General features: G+C 37.4%; 2 long non-coding RNA genes and 1 other non-coding gene across 3 annotated transcripts; 2 read left to right on the plus strand and 1 right to left on the minus strand.

Moving 5' to 3' along the window:
• The first annotated feature begins 329 nt into the window (after nt 1-329).
• On the plus strand, nt 330-6,672 carry LOC130460582 (uncharacterized). The gene is made up of 7 exons (XR_008920431.1): nt 330-410; nt 532-680; nt 1,644-1,778; nt 2,195-2,254; nt 2,587-3,328; nt 3,572-3,724; nt 6,445-6,672. It is a non-coding gene; the product is annotated as an uncharacterized lncRNA (long non-coding RNA).
• An 8-nt stretch (nt 6,673-6,680) lies between these two features.
• LOC110805572 (uncharacterized) lies at nt 6,681-7,541 on the plus strand. The gene is made up of 3 exons (XR_002538053.2): nt 6,681-6,765; nt 6,958-7,064; nt 7,307-7,541. It is a non-coding gene; the product is annotated as an uncharacterized lncRNA (long non-coding RNA).
• A 2,333-nt stretch (nt 7,542-9,874) lies between these two features.
• Nucleotides 9,875-9,981, minus strand: LOC130462125 (small nucleolar RNA R71). The gene has a single exon (XR_008922267.1). It is a non-coding gene; the product is annotated as a small nucleolar RNA R71 (small nucleolar RNA).
• Between the last annotated feature and the right edge of the window lie 6,546 nt (nt 9,982-16,527).

Genomic DNA, 16,527 nt, shown 5'->3' on the forward strand with positions numbered 1-16,527 from the left:
CCACGCTCCCTCCTCCAGTCCTCCCTGCTTCCCTTCTTAGTTCTTCTTTCTTTCACCCCTGATTCTTGGATGATTTTTCGGCAAACCCTACCTTCTCACTCCAATCTCCACCGCCACCGTTTTCTCTCTCCTCTCCGTTCTTCTTCCTCTCTCCTTCATTGCTCTGCCCTACTCCTCTCTGATGCGCGCTCTCTCGTCGCGGCAAGAATGGTGAGATCTCTTAAATATTGTAATCTCCATCAACCATTTATGCCAAGTTTTCTTAGTTTCATTATTGAAAGAATAGGTTTAATGGTCGGATTTAGGATTTATGTAGATTTTTTGAAATTTAATACAAGTACGAAAGGAATGGAACCTGAGAAGTAATTCCATGGCGAGCTCTTCACCCCCGTGAAAGGTATCAAAGATAGGTATCTCTCTTATTCGACCTTTTCTATATGGTAGTTAATTTTTTCGATATTAATTTATTAGATTGATGTATTTGTTGATTTATTCTGCTTTTTGTTGCTGATTTGGGGAAAATATATCCAGAAAGATAAATGAGGCATCTGTTGTAGCATTAAATGCCGAGAATTTGCAGAAATACTCAATTTATTATCACAGCTTCCTTCTTGAATACAAGTTATGGAGATTTTGTGCGAATTGAAGACAGTAATGATTCAATGAATGGTGACATTAAGGTATGTTTTTATTCTCATCGAGGATTGCATATTTATACTTTCTAGGGATCTTTACTCAAAAATCAAGTTAGGGATTTCTAAACTTCCTTAAATTTGTCAAAAATCAGCCAAAGAGGATGAATGTTCTTGCCTTTCCCTCTCTTAGACAAGCCTAGCATATGTAATCAATTGATATAGTTTGATATAGATGATTCAGTTCCAGTTTTGGTAATGTATTTTCATGGTCTTAGGATTGTTTCCGAATCTGATTGGATGCAGTTTGAAAGTTAGTGTTTGATTGCTCTTGGTATTGTTTTTGTACCTGATTTGATGCAGTTATTAATTTCGGCTCAATTTATTTTCTTTCTTATGCCTTGTGGTTTTTTTTCTGTTTTCTGGACTTGTTGATTTGATAAGCTCAATTATCATATAGATGTTGCATCCCATATTGTTCATGTATGCTTTAACCTTATGTTTGTTTTCTTAAATTAGTAAACCCCCAATTGTTTAACTTTTTTGATTCAGTTCAGGTATGCTAGCTATAGAGTATAGATAATGGTTGTTCTGTCTGCTTTATATATTTTCCTGGAATTGCATCAACTTGAAAACTTGATCTATACAACACGATGATGACTTATATGTGTATCAAGTTCTATTTTTAAGCTAGAACTTAATTTGCACCCAAGCTTAATTAAGCGTGTAGCCAAATTAGGCAGAGTCATCTGTGTCACTAAGGAGTAATGAACTCCCATAGTATATCTGAGCTGATCCAAGCCTCTAATTTCTTTCGAATTCTTTGATTTCTGTCCCTATCACGCTGGTCACAGGTGCTGATCTTCTTTCAGCACCTTCTTGTGGCGATATGCTGTTGAACTACGCCCACCAACTCACTCTACTCTGTGGTCTACGTATGAACATTTAGTTGCATATTTCCAATTAAGCATATACAATTTATTTGCTAACTATTATTTGTTTATTGCACAGTTAATTCAAAATATCATGACCGAATCATTCAACCGCTCCTCTAAAATTCTACGGAGTACTGCATAAGGCGAGAGACAGAGAGATGAGGGGGATTACACTTTTCTTTTTTTTAGGTTCTAACTTATTAGAAGAATTGTAAGTTTTCTTCTTTTGTTTATAATCTCATTTCATTTTTAATGTTGTTGACGATTTACTGTTTTAGTAATGTAATTTGAGCTGGGTAATTCATTTGTGTTTCAATGTTTGTGAAATTTGGTCGTACACCAAGCTATTGAGAGAAATATAGGACTACAATTTGCATTGTACCGTAAATTGTAATATGAATGAGGTTCTGAATTTTTAGATAAGGTGTCTGGGGTTTATGCAAGTAATGTCTTTCTGTTGAGGAATCAACTGAATTTGATTGCTGGTGTAAGTGAAGTTTCATAGGAGAAGCTACTATCATTAGTTGCCGAGAGATTCTTAGTTATTGTGATTTTACGTTGTCTTTCTATTAAAGATGGGTTATCATATCTTGATTTTAAATTAAATTGTATTTTTACATTATACAGCAACATTAACAATCAAAGTTGGAAGCTGCAATTCCTGGTGATGTTGATAACATTTGGACTGTAAGTATTTATTGCAAGAGTAATGTTCACAAATCTTTTTATGTGGCTATTTGTTATTCCTGATTGGGAGGATCTCATTTTCTGTTTAATCACAACAACATGGTGCCAAGGTCTTGTATCTTGGTGCTGCTTCAAGAACAACTAATATGTCGAATTAATAAAATCTTTTTCTGTTTATTTGGCTGATTCCAGTGATTTTGATTTAGGGTTATTATTTTTATACCTTTTCTAATTCAATTTCATTAATATTTTTTATGGTGCTGTAATTTTATGGCTCTGTGAGTTTAAACTTGTAACATTTGTTTCCTTTGTTATTTTTGTTTGGGGTGCAGGTATTGACGAATCTTATCGGCAATGTCACGTTAAATTTTGTTACATTTCTTTTGAGTTTTATGGTTGAAATTTTGCTTCAAATTTTAACAACTTCGGAGTTTATACTATAATGTGCACCTGGATTTTGTATAGTTGAATTATGTAAATGAATATTTATTATACACTATGCATGCAGATTTTCTCCTCTTCAATCTTTGAATTTTGGATATTTGAATTATCTTCTGACTTTTGTTAATTTTATGTGATTATCCGGTTGTTAAATTGTTTAGTAGAACTGGTAGTATGCAGGAGTTGTCATATCTTTTGAGTGTTTAAGTAATTTGATCCATTACCTTACTAACTATTATTAGTTCGACTTTATGAACGAAAGACTAAGATTTGATTCACTGAGATAAATTTTTGCATGTTATATACGGTTGAGTTCAAATAGTTTTGGAAACTTGATGTAGGTGTTTTCTCCTGTACAAGATGATAAGCTCATTAGAATGCTTAAATAGTCTAGAATTTAATTTGTTAATTATGATGAGAATCTGAATTTCTTTGTGTAGATTGAGCTTTATTTTGGTTCTATGGAAGTGGAGTATGAGGTAGAGGTTCTCACATCTATCCTACCTTTGTTCTTTGCAGTGAGAACACCGGTGAGAATAATGCTTCTCTTGTGAGATGCAATTATCAAAACGAGGATGGTAAAAGAAGCATGAGGCACCGAGAATCATCTTATGCAGTAGGCAGAAAGCTATGGTAAGTTGTAGATAGCTTGTAACTATTGTATGTGTGGAATGATCGATCAACATTCCTTTTCTTTAACTTGTTCAAATTAAAGGTTTGCATAACAAAAAGTTATGAGGGTGCTTTCCTATGCTGATGTTTTACGGTTTGTGCATAAACTAGACGTTAAAGGAGCTTGGAGAGGAGTGAATATGGTTGTTATGGTGCAATTTCCATAACTCCTTTGTTTTGTCTATGTGCATATACCTACTGGAGCATTCATAATTCATTATGGAAGGGGTGACTATGTCCATGTTTTCATTTCAAATTCCAAAGCCTCTGCAAGAGAACTATGTCAGAAAGCGCCCTGCTCATTTACCTATGCCGGATGACTTTAAGTTTGGGATGTCAACCGATCAGACCATTCTGGTATATTTTATGTTTAATAATTTGGATGTTGTTTAGTAATTTGGATGCCTATATCTAGACTCAGACTACAATATTTTCTAATTAAATGGAACCAAAAAGCTGCCTTAGCAAGCCTTCTAAAGATAATTTCTGAACATATTTGCTTTATGTTTAGAAAGGGAAAAAAGATAAATTGATATATGGAGAAAAAATAATCTGATACTGATGCTTGATGCCTGTAACATTTCTAGCAACGGCCAATAGTTAACATATTTGTCCATTGATTACATTTAAACCTTACTATATGTCAACATTGAGAACAAATTCATATATTGACTGTAAATCCACTTGCTATAATGATGAATTCTTATCTATCTCTGTGCAAATCCACTTGTTTTGAATGAAAGGGTCTTAATTCACAATAGTTAGATGATCCAAAACTTCTAGATGTAAGGAGTTTGTTTTATGACCTTGTGGTTGTGTATGGTAAGTTCCAAGTCTGGCACCCTAACATGTTAAATAAGAGTGTTATTTTGAGTATAAATGTTGTCACCAGGTATTCAGGGGTACTTTGTGTAGATTGTAGAGAATGTTGAGGAAGGGATTATCATTTGTTACGGAGGAAGAGTTTACCTCCCCAGTCTTGCATGTCCTCTTATTGCCTGGGAAATTCGGTTGACTAAGCATGAGTTTGAAAAACCTCTTGCTTGATCTAATATTTTCCTAAGATGAGCCTAATTCCAGTTCTTGGGTGAATGCAGATTTGAAACTGTGTGTGTGTCTGAGACAATAGTAGGGTTCTAATAAATGCTTTCACAGTTACATCTTGTGCGTCAGTATGGAGAATTTGAAATTAGATTAATGTGCTTCTTGGTTAAGTGAGATTTGAAGATCGAAAATGAACAAGAAAAACAGCAAGAGGAGTTGATACATTAGTGAGATAAAGCCTATTATGACGACCCTTGTGGTTGAAAGCCTATTTGATATCTTATTTTTCGGGCAAAATTATGAAGCCTTAAATCTAACTAATCTTCAATTGATCGTGATAAATTTAATTGACTAGACAGGCTGAGCAAATAACCTTTCATCCATTTAGTATCTTAGTACTTCATGCTTTTTTGACAGAATATATTTTCTAAGAAAATCATTTTCTTATGTTTGTTTAAGCATGGTAACATTTTTCTTTTATAAAGAATGGACGGTCCATTTTCCTCTCCTCTCATCCATTGTCCTTTTCCACCTCCATCACCCTTCTCTATAATTTTCTGTTAAGAAGACATGAAAACTACTTTTAATTGCATCTTTCCTTGAAAATATTTTCAGTAAACGGAATCACAATATATTTAACCGGAATTGAACACAATTTTGCTGTTTTTTCGTCTCTTATGGGTTGATGTCATGGGTTCGCAAACGAGCTTTATCTTTTGGTAAATTGATGTCATAGGTGGTGATTTGCTCGCTTGAATCAACCTATTTTATGGTGGTTGACTGGTTGTGGAATTGTTCAAGGTTCTTTATCCACCTTTTTAGGTGTAAGCTATTTCGAGAATCATTCAACTCGTTCATGATATAAATAGTTGAAATCTTTACATAAATTCGCGAAGGGTGGTCCTGAAATTGGCTTAGATCCTTGATGCCAATTAGGTGGATGACGTTTATTGGTTGTCTGGACCTGCTCTTATTTTCTCTTTTTCGGGTTGGTACATGTATGTTTTTCTACAGACCATCGTTAGAGCTTTGTTTAGACCGATCACCTAATATAGAGCTTGTATGAATTTCGTTTGTTGTTTGGTTTGGGACCCTTCTAGGAGTTCGTCAGATAGAACATATACTACTTCAGTTATCATCACTTACCGAAAAACTATACAGTATGATCTTAGAACCCTTCAAGATTGTTTAAAAATTGATATATTAGAAAGTGTCTTTGGGAAGTAAATTAGTGTAAATAAAGTTTCATCCTTGTATTTGGAGGGATTTAAGACGAATGACTGAAAAACGTATTGCCTTTGCAGCTATCTAATAGTTGCCATGGGTTTGCAAGTAGTCTGGAGCTTAAACTTCACTTTGATGGATGCCTATGCACTGGCGAAGAAAAGAGTGCTCCACAATTGAATCATTGTTAGCCTTTTGTAATTGGAGATTGGGTAGGCTTCCTGTTACCACTTGATACCCTTCCTGAATTTAACAATTACTGTCCTTGTCTGTGTTAGAGTATTCATTTTAACTCAATTAAGAACCTGTGTCACATCAAGATATCCTCAAACTCTAATGTGCATAGACGATCTAATTAGAGGCTACAAGTATTTATATGGTATGAGAAGTTCAGATTTACATTTATGAAAAATAGTGAGTTTAGAAATCAATCAAAACATTACAGCATTGACCATTGGTTATATTTAGATGCATATACTTGAATAATCACTTAAGCATCTTGTATTCACTCTCTGATAATACTATTATGTTATGGACTTACTTTCACTGCGTCGAAATTTCGATAGATCGATTTTGTGCTGAATTTTATTTCCCTGTTTTGAGTTTGGATATTACAATTTGTGCTGAAATTCCTATAACTGCCAGTTGGGCATTGGATAAAAGTTTTATCTTGTAATGTCTGCTACAGTTCTACTGGAAGCAGTGAGGGGAAAGTAAGGCTAAAATTAGTTTCAGGCGCTAATACTTTCTACTCCGTATCATAGAATTAGATCATGTAAAATACCAATTCTTTTGTTCTGTTATTACAGTATGATCCTCCACAAGATCCAAATTTATTTATTCACAGAGTTGGACGAACTGCTCGAGTGCTCGCAAGGGGAGTCAGGAACTGCAGTTGTCTTTCATTTATCCAAGGTAGTTTCTTGACTTGAGTTTTCACATAATGATTAAGACTTGAGACTTTGGAGTTAGAATTTTAGTGTTCAAATGTTGTTGATTCTTGTGATATACTTATTGTTATACCGTTGTAAAATGTACAGGAGAAAGCGTATGTAAAATTTCTGCAGATTAGGAGGGTTCCTCTCCAGGAACGGGAGTGCTCAAATAATGCTCCTGATATTATTCCCCAGGTGGGTGATTCGGCAGTTTGAAGTATTGTTTTGATGAACTTTCATTTTTTTTGGGATGATTATTCAACATAAAATGCTCTGGAATTGAAGACATAGTTAGTTGCATACTTGTATGTGTGGTCTTGTTAAACAGAAAACTGTTGTTACTAAACTAATTTCTCCTCCGTTCTCTGTTGTCAAATCTTATTTCAGATAAGATCTATCGCAAAAAAGGACCGTGATGTTATGTAGAAAGGACAAAAATCCTTTGTCTCTTTTGTCCGTGCATATAAGGAGCATAATTGCTCCTTCATTTTCAGGTAATATACTATATACTACAATTTGACGCTCTGTAATATGTATTTATACAACTTCATTTTTATTTCCATGAGCTGCTGACAAATGGAAAATTCGCGTCGATTATATGTAGGTGGAAAGTTAGGGATGGGATATGGTTTACTACAGCATTAATTATAATATTATGGCCTTATATACCAGGTGATTGAGTACGACATTAGTCCTTACATGTTTCTTGCTTCGTCACATGGATCTTTTTTTGCAGAGTCGTATGTTGCCACAAAGTTGGGCGAGGAACTATCACGACTGATCTTTCTCTTGTGGCTGTTAGTCCGGTCGTGTTTAATTTTCCTGAACTTAGCCATGTAAATTTTTATTTCTTAGCCATGAATTCTATATATGTAACCCACATCAAGTAATTAGTCGTGTTTCTTATTATGTATGGAGTACTATATTCATACTTTTAACTATTTCTATGGTAATTAGGCTTGTGATTTGTATAGTGTTCCGTGAGACAGTGTTTTATATCTTGGGGGAACGTGCGCGCTAGCGCACGTTCCAACAACTAGTTTAAGAAAAAGTGTCCAGCGAATAAATTTATACGTGAGTTAGGATTAGTTGTATTATTAAAAGAGAAAAGAAAATGATTAAGGCCACGTTTTTTTTTTTGAAATGAACTAATAAAGTGTTAAATGGAACCGATGAGTTACGTTGTACTGAAATCCTGATATGCATGTTTTATATAGTATTTTTACCCCCGTTCTTTAGTACTTTTATGTGTCAAACGTGCTCTTAGGAGCCGTTTCTAGTACTAATATGTGTTATTGAGTGTGCCTTGAGTTTCAGGTTTAATTATGAGAAACTGGTCTTTTTAGACCCGTTTCATGTCTATCTAGGCCACTATATGAGCCCGAGGAAGTTCGGGACCTCCATCGTCGACTTTCGGGAGCCTTGGATGCTTATGGTTGAGCCCCGAGAGTTAGACTCAGTGATATGGGCGAGCTACATTGAAGATTGCAAATCACCCTGGAAGCTGAGGGCGAAATGCAACAATCGGGCGGAATTATTGGCAGTTTGGATTAATCAACGCGCGCCCGATCGGGCGCAGCTCGCCCGATCCGGATCGGGCGGTCATTCTGGAGCCTATGTGGAAAGTTCACAAACCGCCCGATCGGGCGGATTTTGGCCCGATCGGGCCGACTATCGAGTGGATCGCTCGATCGGGCGAAGCGACGCCCGATCGGGCGACGCCAACCTCCAGCAGTTTTTCGCGTATTTGTTATCCGTTTTTTAGGCTTTATTTTGGTAAACTATATAAGCAAACTTTAATTATTTTTATTGTACACTTTATTTTCTAGTATTGAAGCTTAGTATTATTTCCCTTAGCCTAATTTTCTCTCTAGTTTATGCAAAAACACTTACTTTAATTCTCAATAAAAATTCAAGCTTTCACTTTCCTTTGTTCTTCAAATAGGTATTAATTCTTATTTCAATTCATTGTCTTGCTTTAATAATGCTTTCAATTATGATTATTGCTTTGTTTATTGTCAACATGCTTGAGTAGTTTAATTTCTAGGGTTGGGGATCCATGAATAATATGAAGGGATGATTGAATGATTATGAATGTTGGCATTGTAATTGATTCCTATTGATTGGTTTATTTCACTATACAATTAGATTTGCGCAGGTTTAATTGTGGTAGTTATGCAATATCAAATTAAGATTCGAGAGATGCAATTTGATGTTTAGGTTTGTGTCAATAGGTAGAATTAGATTTAATACGAAGCGAGAGCCCGTTAATTCTAAGTCTATGATTAGTATCGACTTGAGAGAGCATGCTAATCTAATTAATTACTTTGTTGATTATCGTGATTGTTCAATGTCCTGGATTATTATTTGTTGGCGAACCTATACCCTAGATTCCTTAATATATTGATTCATTCTTGTTTAATATTCGTTCGTAGTCTTAGCATACAAACCATCAACCAACTTTTGTTCACAATAGTCTAGATTAATTAATTGATAGTAGAAAGAACGCATGTTTCCCTGTGGATTCGATCCTGACTTCCCTTGCTACCTAGCTAGTGGACCTTAGGTTATTTTTGATTAGGTGATACGACTTTAGCCTGTCAAAATTTGGCGCCGTTGCCGGGGATGCAATTTTATTTTCTATTGTTGATTGCTTAGCCTAGATTATTGTTTGTTACTACTCAAGGAACTCACGTTCCTTGAGACCGGATCTCACATTGTTTTGTAGTCTTTGTCTATGCCCAGGACCGTAGGTACTAGTAATCTTACTCCATTCGATCCTGAGCCCGAAAGAACCTTTCGTAGACGAAGAACTTTCATTGCACAGTGTGGGAATTACTCTGATTCTGATCATAATATTGGCGATCTTTTTCCTTCAGATACAGATTCAGTTTCAGAGATAGAGATGGGTGACGAAAATCTGATACCGCCACCTACCCCACGGCTTACAGACTATTCTAAGCCAAGTCTGTCCGTGCTACCAAAGGTGATCATGCCTTCTATTGTAGCTGAGACCTTCAAGATTGAGCCTGCATTGATTAACATGATCGAGAGACGCCATTATGGTGGGGAACCAGGTGAAGATCCGAATCTTCACATTCAGTCCTTTATCCAATATTGTTCCACCATCAAGCAAAAGGGATTGACTCCGCAGCAGACTATGGAGATACTTTTCCCGTTCTCTTTGAGTGGGAAAGCTAAACTGTGGATTAATGGGTTGAATCGGGCGGCTTTGAAAATCAATAATTGGGAATCCTTGGCTCTTGCTTTTTATGTTAAATATTTTCCACCTGAGAAAACGGCTCGTCTGAGGGGTCAGATATTAGGTATCTCACAACAAGCGGATGAGAGTTTGTCCGAGGTCTGGGAGAGATTCAAGGATTTGCAAAGAGAATGCCCGCACCATGGTTTGGAAGATTGGTTCTTGATTCAGCAGTTTTATAATGGTCTGGGCAATGAGTCTAGATGTTTGTTGGATTCAGCTGCCAGTGGGAGGTTCATGCAACTTGAGGTGCCTAGAGCTATGGAGGTGATTGAGGAGATAACCATTCACAATGCCTAGTATGGAAATCCTAGAGGTCTATCTAACAGGGGTGGTAAGCATGATTTAAATTCTATTGAACAATTAACTGCCCAATTGACTACTTTACACTATAAGTTTGATAATATGCAAGCAGCCAATACTCAATCTGCCCAACCTGCTAGTGTAGCTGCTATGAGTGCCCAACCTGCTACTGTTTGTGAAAGTTGTGGAATGTCTGGTCATTATGCACCAGAATGTAGGAGCTCTGTTGAACAATGTCATGCATTTCAATCCTACAAACAAAATAACCCGTTCTCCAACTCTTACACTAAGGGCTACAAAAATAACCCTCTACTATCCTACAGGAGCAACAATATCCAGAACCCTCACCAAGTCCAACATCCACCACAACAACCATACCAACCCTACCAACCACGGAACAACTACAACCAACAGTCTAGTGGACCACCTGGGTTCCCTAGACAACACACATCACCTCCACCACCACCACCTCAAACCACACAGCCTGACCCTATGCTAGTAGAGATGAGAAACATGATGCTACAAATGCAAAAATCTCTAAGTGAAAAGGATGCAAAAATCGATGCTCTTACTGCTCACAACAAGATCATTGATACACAGTTGGCACAGATGGCTACTACTATTGCAGGGAGGCCACCAGGCCAACTTCATTCACAGCCCGAAAATAGGGAGACTGCTAATGCAATTACATTGAGGAGTGGTAGGGATTATGATGGTCCTTCTATGCCGGTTGAGGTTGATTCCGGGGTGTCTGCTAGTGATCTGGTCAGTGAGGAAATCCCGAAGATAGTTATGGATGGAAAGGAAGCTGAAAAGGTAGTCAATGAGAATGAGGCTACAACTGAGGTTAAGAAGGGGGCGGATATTTAAGTACCACCTATTGCACTCCCCTTCCCAAACCGACAACTCAAGAATAAGCTAGACAAGTAGTTTGGCAGATTCTTGGAAGTGGTCAAAAATTTGCAGGTAACGGTTCCTTTTACTGAATTAATTTTACAAGTTCCTGCTTATGCTAAATTCATGAAAGATATTTTGACCAGGAAACGTGCTTTTTGTGAGGTAGAGACTGTAGCTTTCACTGAGGAATGTAGTGCTTATTTGCAAAACAAGTCTCCACCTAAACTTAAGGACCCTGGGAGTTTTTCCATCCCATGTAACATGGCACCGTGTTTATTGATAAAGCTTTATGTGATCTAGGTGCTAGTGTGTCTGTCATGCCTTTGTTTGTCTGTACTAAACTGAATATGGGTGAGCTTAAGGTTACTAATATCACTCTACAAATGGCCGACCGTTCTGTCAAATACCCCTTAGGTGTTTTAGAGGACGTCCCTGTTAGAGTAGGTAAATTCTATATACCTGTAGACTTTGTAGTATTAGACATGCAGGAGGATTCTCAAATTCCCATAATCTTAGGTAGACCCTTCCTTCACACGGCGGGGGCGGTAATTGATGTTAAAAGTGGGAAATTGACATTGTCTGTTGGGGATGATAAGGTGACTTTTAATCTGAATAGTGCCTTAAAAAGTCCCATGCTAGAGGAGGAACAATGATATCGCATAGATGTAGTTGATTTTATTACTCGTGATAACGTCTCCCAAGTTCTCGAAAGAGACCCTTTGTAGGCAGTGCTTTGTTGTGAGTCTTCTGCAGGTGATAGCAGTTCTTGGAGTGCTGAAGTGGATGCTCTGGAATTGGCTCTTAATGGTGGAGAATCTGAGCCGGAGAGCACCAAATTGAAGAGGTTAGTTCGGCCGGTTTGTTATGTTAAAGAGGTAAAGAAACCCGAACTTAAGCCTCTTCCTGCTAACCTTAAATATGCGTTTTTAGATAATGAACAACTTTGCCCTGTGATCGTCAGTACTGCACTTGATGCAGACCAGTTATCCCAACTTCTTATTGTGTTGAAAAGGCACAAAAAGGCCATTGGGTACAGTATTGATGATTTAAAGGGTATTAGCCCTGACTTTTGTATGCATAGGATACATCTAGATGAAAATCATAAACCATGCATCCAACCCCAGCGTCGTTTGAACCCTGTCATGCAAGATGTCGTAAAAGCTGAAGTTATAAAATTGCTTGATGCGGGTATTGTGTATGCTGTGTCTGATTCTAAGTGGGTGAGTCCTGTTCAGGTAGTGCCTAAGAAAGGGGGGACAACTGTGGTGAGAAATGAAAAAAATGAGTTGATACCAACTAGGGTAGTCACAGGTTGGCGCATGTGCATTGATTATAGGCGTCTTAATGTTGCTACTAAAAAGGACCATTTTCCCCTTCCCTTCATTGAACAAATGTTAGAAAGGCTAGCCTGTCACAAGTTTTTCTGTTATCTGGATGGTTATTCTGGTTTCTTTCAAATCCCCATACATCCAGACGACCAGGAAAAGACCACCTTCACCTGTCCCTATGGTACCTTTGCATATCGTAGGATGCCTTTTGGTCTATGTAATGCACCTGCTACTTTCCAACGTTGCATGATGAGTATCTTTTCTGATTTTATTGAGTCTATCATGGAAGTTTTTATGGATTATTTTAGCGTCTATGGTACTTCTTTTGATTCTTGCTTGCTAAATCTGACTAAAGTCTTGAAAAGATGTGAAGAATGTAATTTAGTCTTAAACTGGGAAAAGTGTCATTTCATGGTTACTGAAGGGGTGGTTTTGGGACATTTGATATCTGATAAGGGCATTCAGGTGGATCGAGCTAAGGTCCAAGTGATTGAACAATTACCCCCTCTAGTTAATGTGAAGGGTGTTAGAAGTTTTCTTGGTCATGCGGGGTTTTATCGCCGCTTTATCAAGGATTTTTCTAAAATTGTTAAACCACTTACCCAGCTCCTCCTCAAGGATGCCCCGTTTGTGTTTACTGATGCTTGTCTTGAAGCCTTTGACAGGATTAAACAGGCACTGATTTCGGCTCCCATCATTCGTTCTCCCGAATGGGATCTTCCGTTTGAGATAATGTGTGATGCAAGTGATTATGCAGTTGGGGCAGTTCTGGGTCAGAGACAGGAGAAGGTTTTACATGCCATCTATTATGCAAGTAAGACCTTAGATGAAGCTCAAGTTAATTATGCTACTACTGAGAAGGAGCTTCTAGCTATAGTCTATGCCTTGGATAAATTCCGCACCTATCTGATTGGATCCAAGGTGATAGTCTATACTGACCATGCGGCCCTTAAGTATCTGCTCTCTAAGAAGGAAGCCAAGCCTAGGCTTATTCGATAGATACTACTGCTACAGGAGTTCGATCTAGAGATCCGCGACAAGAAAGGGGCTAAGAATGTGGTTGCAGATCACTTGTCTAGATTGAGGTATGACGATGGTAAGGGATCTACACCGATTGATGATTCATTTCCAGATGATCATTTACTTGCACTTGCCAGTCAGTCACCATGGTTCGCAGATTTTGCTAACTACATTGTGGGGAGAATTCTTCCGGCCGATCTTTCATATCAACAGAAGAATAAATTCCTACATGATGTCCGGTTTTACTTTTGGGACGACCCTTATTTGTTTCGTGAGACTGCTGAAGGGTTGTACAAGCGTTGTATTCCAGAATGGGAAGTTCAAGGTGTTATCAGTAGGTGTCATTCTTCACCTTATGGTGGTCACCATGGACCGTCTAAAACAAACGCTAAGTTGTCACAATGTGGTTTTTACTAGCCTACTATGTTCAAGGACGCACAGGCTTTTATTATGGCTTGTGATGCGTGCCAGAGGGCCGGCACTATTTCGAGGAGGTATGAGATGCCACAGAACGGGATCCTTGAGGTTGAGATTTTCGATGTGTGGGGAATTTATTACATGGGACCATTTCCATCGTCCAAGGGTAACTTGTATATCCTTGTTGCTGTAGATTATGTGTCAAAGTGGGTGGAAGCCGTTGCCTCACCTACTAACGATGCTAAGACAGTCATCTCCCTGTTCAAGAAGATCATTTTTCCTAGATTTGGGGTTCCGCGCGCTTTGATCAGTGATGGAGGGTCACACTTCCATGAGAAGCATCTGGATGCGCTTCTGCGCAAGTATGGGATTTATCACCGCACTGGGCTAGCCTACCACCCTCAAACGAGTGGTCAAGTTGAGGTCTCCAACCGAGAGATCAAATCTATCCTTGAGAAGGTGGTGGCGAAGTCTAGGAAGGATTGGAGCAATAAGCTAGATGATACTCTATGGGCATACAGGACCGCCTTTAAGACACCTATTGGTACCTCCCCGTATCGGTTGGTGTATGGCAAGGCGTGTCACTTACCAGTAGAAATGGAGTACAAGGCTTATTGGGCAATCAAACAGCTCAACATGGATGCAAAGCTAGCCGGTGAGAAGCGGTTACTTCAATTGGGTGAGCTCGATGAATTCCGACTACAAGCCTATGATAGTGCCCGGATTTACAAGGAAAAGACCAAGAAGTGACACGACAATCACATTTTGCATAGAGAGTTCGCGGTGGGCGACAAGGTTCTACTTTTTAACTTTAGGCTTAAGTTATTTCCTGGAAAACTTAAGTCTAGGTGGTCTGGGCCGTTCACCGTGACTATGGTAAGCAAGTTTGGGTCTGTTGAAGTAGAGAATGAGAATGGTGAACGATTCAAGGTCAACGGGCAACGTCTGAAGTTGTATCATCATGGGGCTACTCTAGGAGTGGTTGAGGTCCATCACCTCAATCCCTCCGCCTCATAGACTGCATATTCAAGGTAACAAGGTCGAGCGGGACCTAGAAATAAACCAGCGCTTTGCGGGAGGCAACCCGTATTTTATTGTTTTAGTAGTATAAGTTTGATTTTTTATTCTATTTTTGTGTGTTTAGTTAGTATTTCCCATACCTAAGTGTGTTTAAGTATTGTTTTTGGTGTTAGTGAGGCGAGAAGAGGGCATTACGCTGTTTGGGTGTTTAATAATGTGCAGGCCTAAAGCTCCAAGTTCGAGAAAGTGAAACTACCACTACTACAAAATAGGCTTATAGTAACGGCAATAAACTGTTATCATAGACCAATTAACCGTTGTTATAGGCCTATAGCAACGGTTTAAAAACCGTTACCAATAGGGGGCGTTGCTATAAGTCTATGGCAACAGTTTTTCGGATTTAAGCAACAGTTATGATAAACCGTTGCCATAAATAACTAAGGCAACGATTTTTTAGACAACACTTTTAACCTATGGCAACAGTTATTCAACAACTTAAGCCAACATTTACACATTTAAGGCAACAGTTTTCGCCAACTTAAGGCAACACTTTCTTATACTTATGGTAACATATCCAATTGTATTTATAGCAACGCTTTCTATTGAGTGTATGAAAACGCTTTTGGTTTTGATTATGGCAAGCTTTCATATGAGTTTATGGCAACACTTTCATTTGAGTTTTTGGCAACGATTTCTATTGGTCTAAAGCCACATTCTCAAATGGATTTAGTTATCCATATACATGTAATAAATATGGCTGCGTATGATAAGATTTTCATAACAATTAAATTCAAAAAATATATACATTTCAAATAGCTTAATTTCATAAGCATTAGCATCTATTACAATTGTCTGAATAGTAAAAAAAAATGTTCTAAAACTAAATCCCGCATATTTTGCAATCATGGTCCAATAACTCTAACTTTTAAAACCTGTCTAATATTTATGTGTCAAAAACCCTGTAAATCTTCACATATTTAAAGAAGCTTGTAATTCTCGAATATATGTACCATCCTGCACAACAAACAAATCAAGTAAAACATTTTCATAAGAAACTTATTATCAATGAATAAAATCCAAATACGTAAGAAAAAAGAAGATGAAAATGAATGACTAAAGCCAAACCTTAAGAATAATGGGTAAATAACAACTTTTTTTTAATACCCAATGATTCATGTAAAATTTATCAAGACTCACATTGTAGACCCTTATCTATTACACAAGTTTGTAAAATAAAATGATAGTGAAAGTGGAAAATCCGGTAGAGTTTCATTTAAAATTGAACTACCCACAAAAAAGGAACTAATTAAAACCTGTTCCAAATCCATATGACAAATAATTTCAATCCAGCACAAGAAATTTTGAAACAATAAACAAATCGACAACGACAAATAAGGTACAAACAAAATAAGTTCAAATAAGTTAATTTCAACTAAATTAAGTTCAACAAAAAATGGCCTTATTAGAACTAATCCGTACTTATTAAACTTTATCCGGACTTATATTGGTTGCTAAATGAACTTAAAATCCCTAACCAAAACTTAACCAAGGCCTTTAATTTGTCAAACAATATTAGATAGAGAAAACACCTAGCTTTTTTTACAGGAGAAAACACATAGCTAATGATAAGGTTAAAACAACATTAATTAATAAAAATAAAATATAAGAAACAACAACATAGCAATTATTGATATTTTTCAGTAGGACAAG

Source organism: Spinacia oleracea, chromosome 5, assembly GCF_020520425.1.
Source record: "Spinacia oleracea cultivar Varoflay chromosome 5, BTI_SOV_V1, whole genome shotgun sequence".
Taxonomy (NCBI): Eukaryota; Viridiplantae; Streptophyta; class Magnoliopsida; order Caryophyllales; family Amaranthaceae; genus Spinacia; species Spinacia oleracea.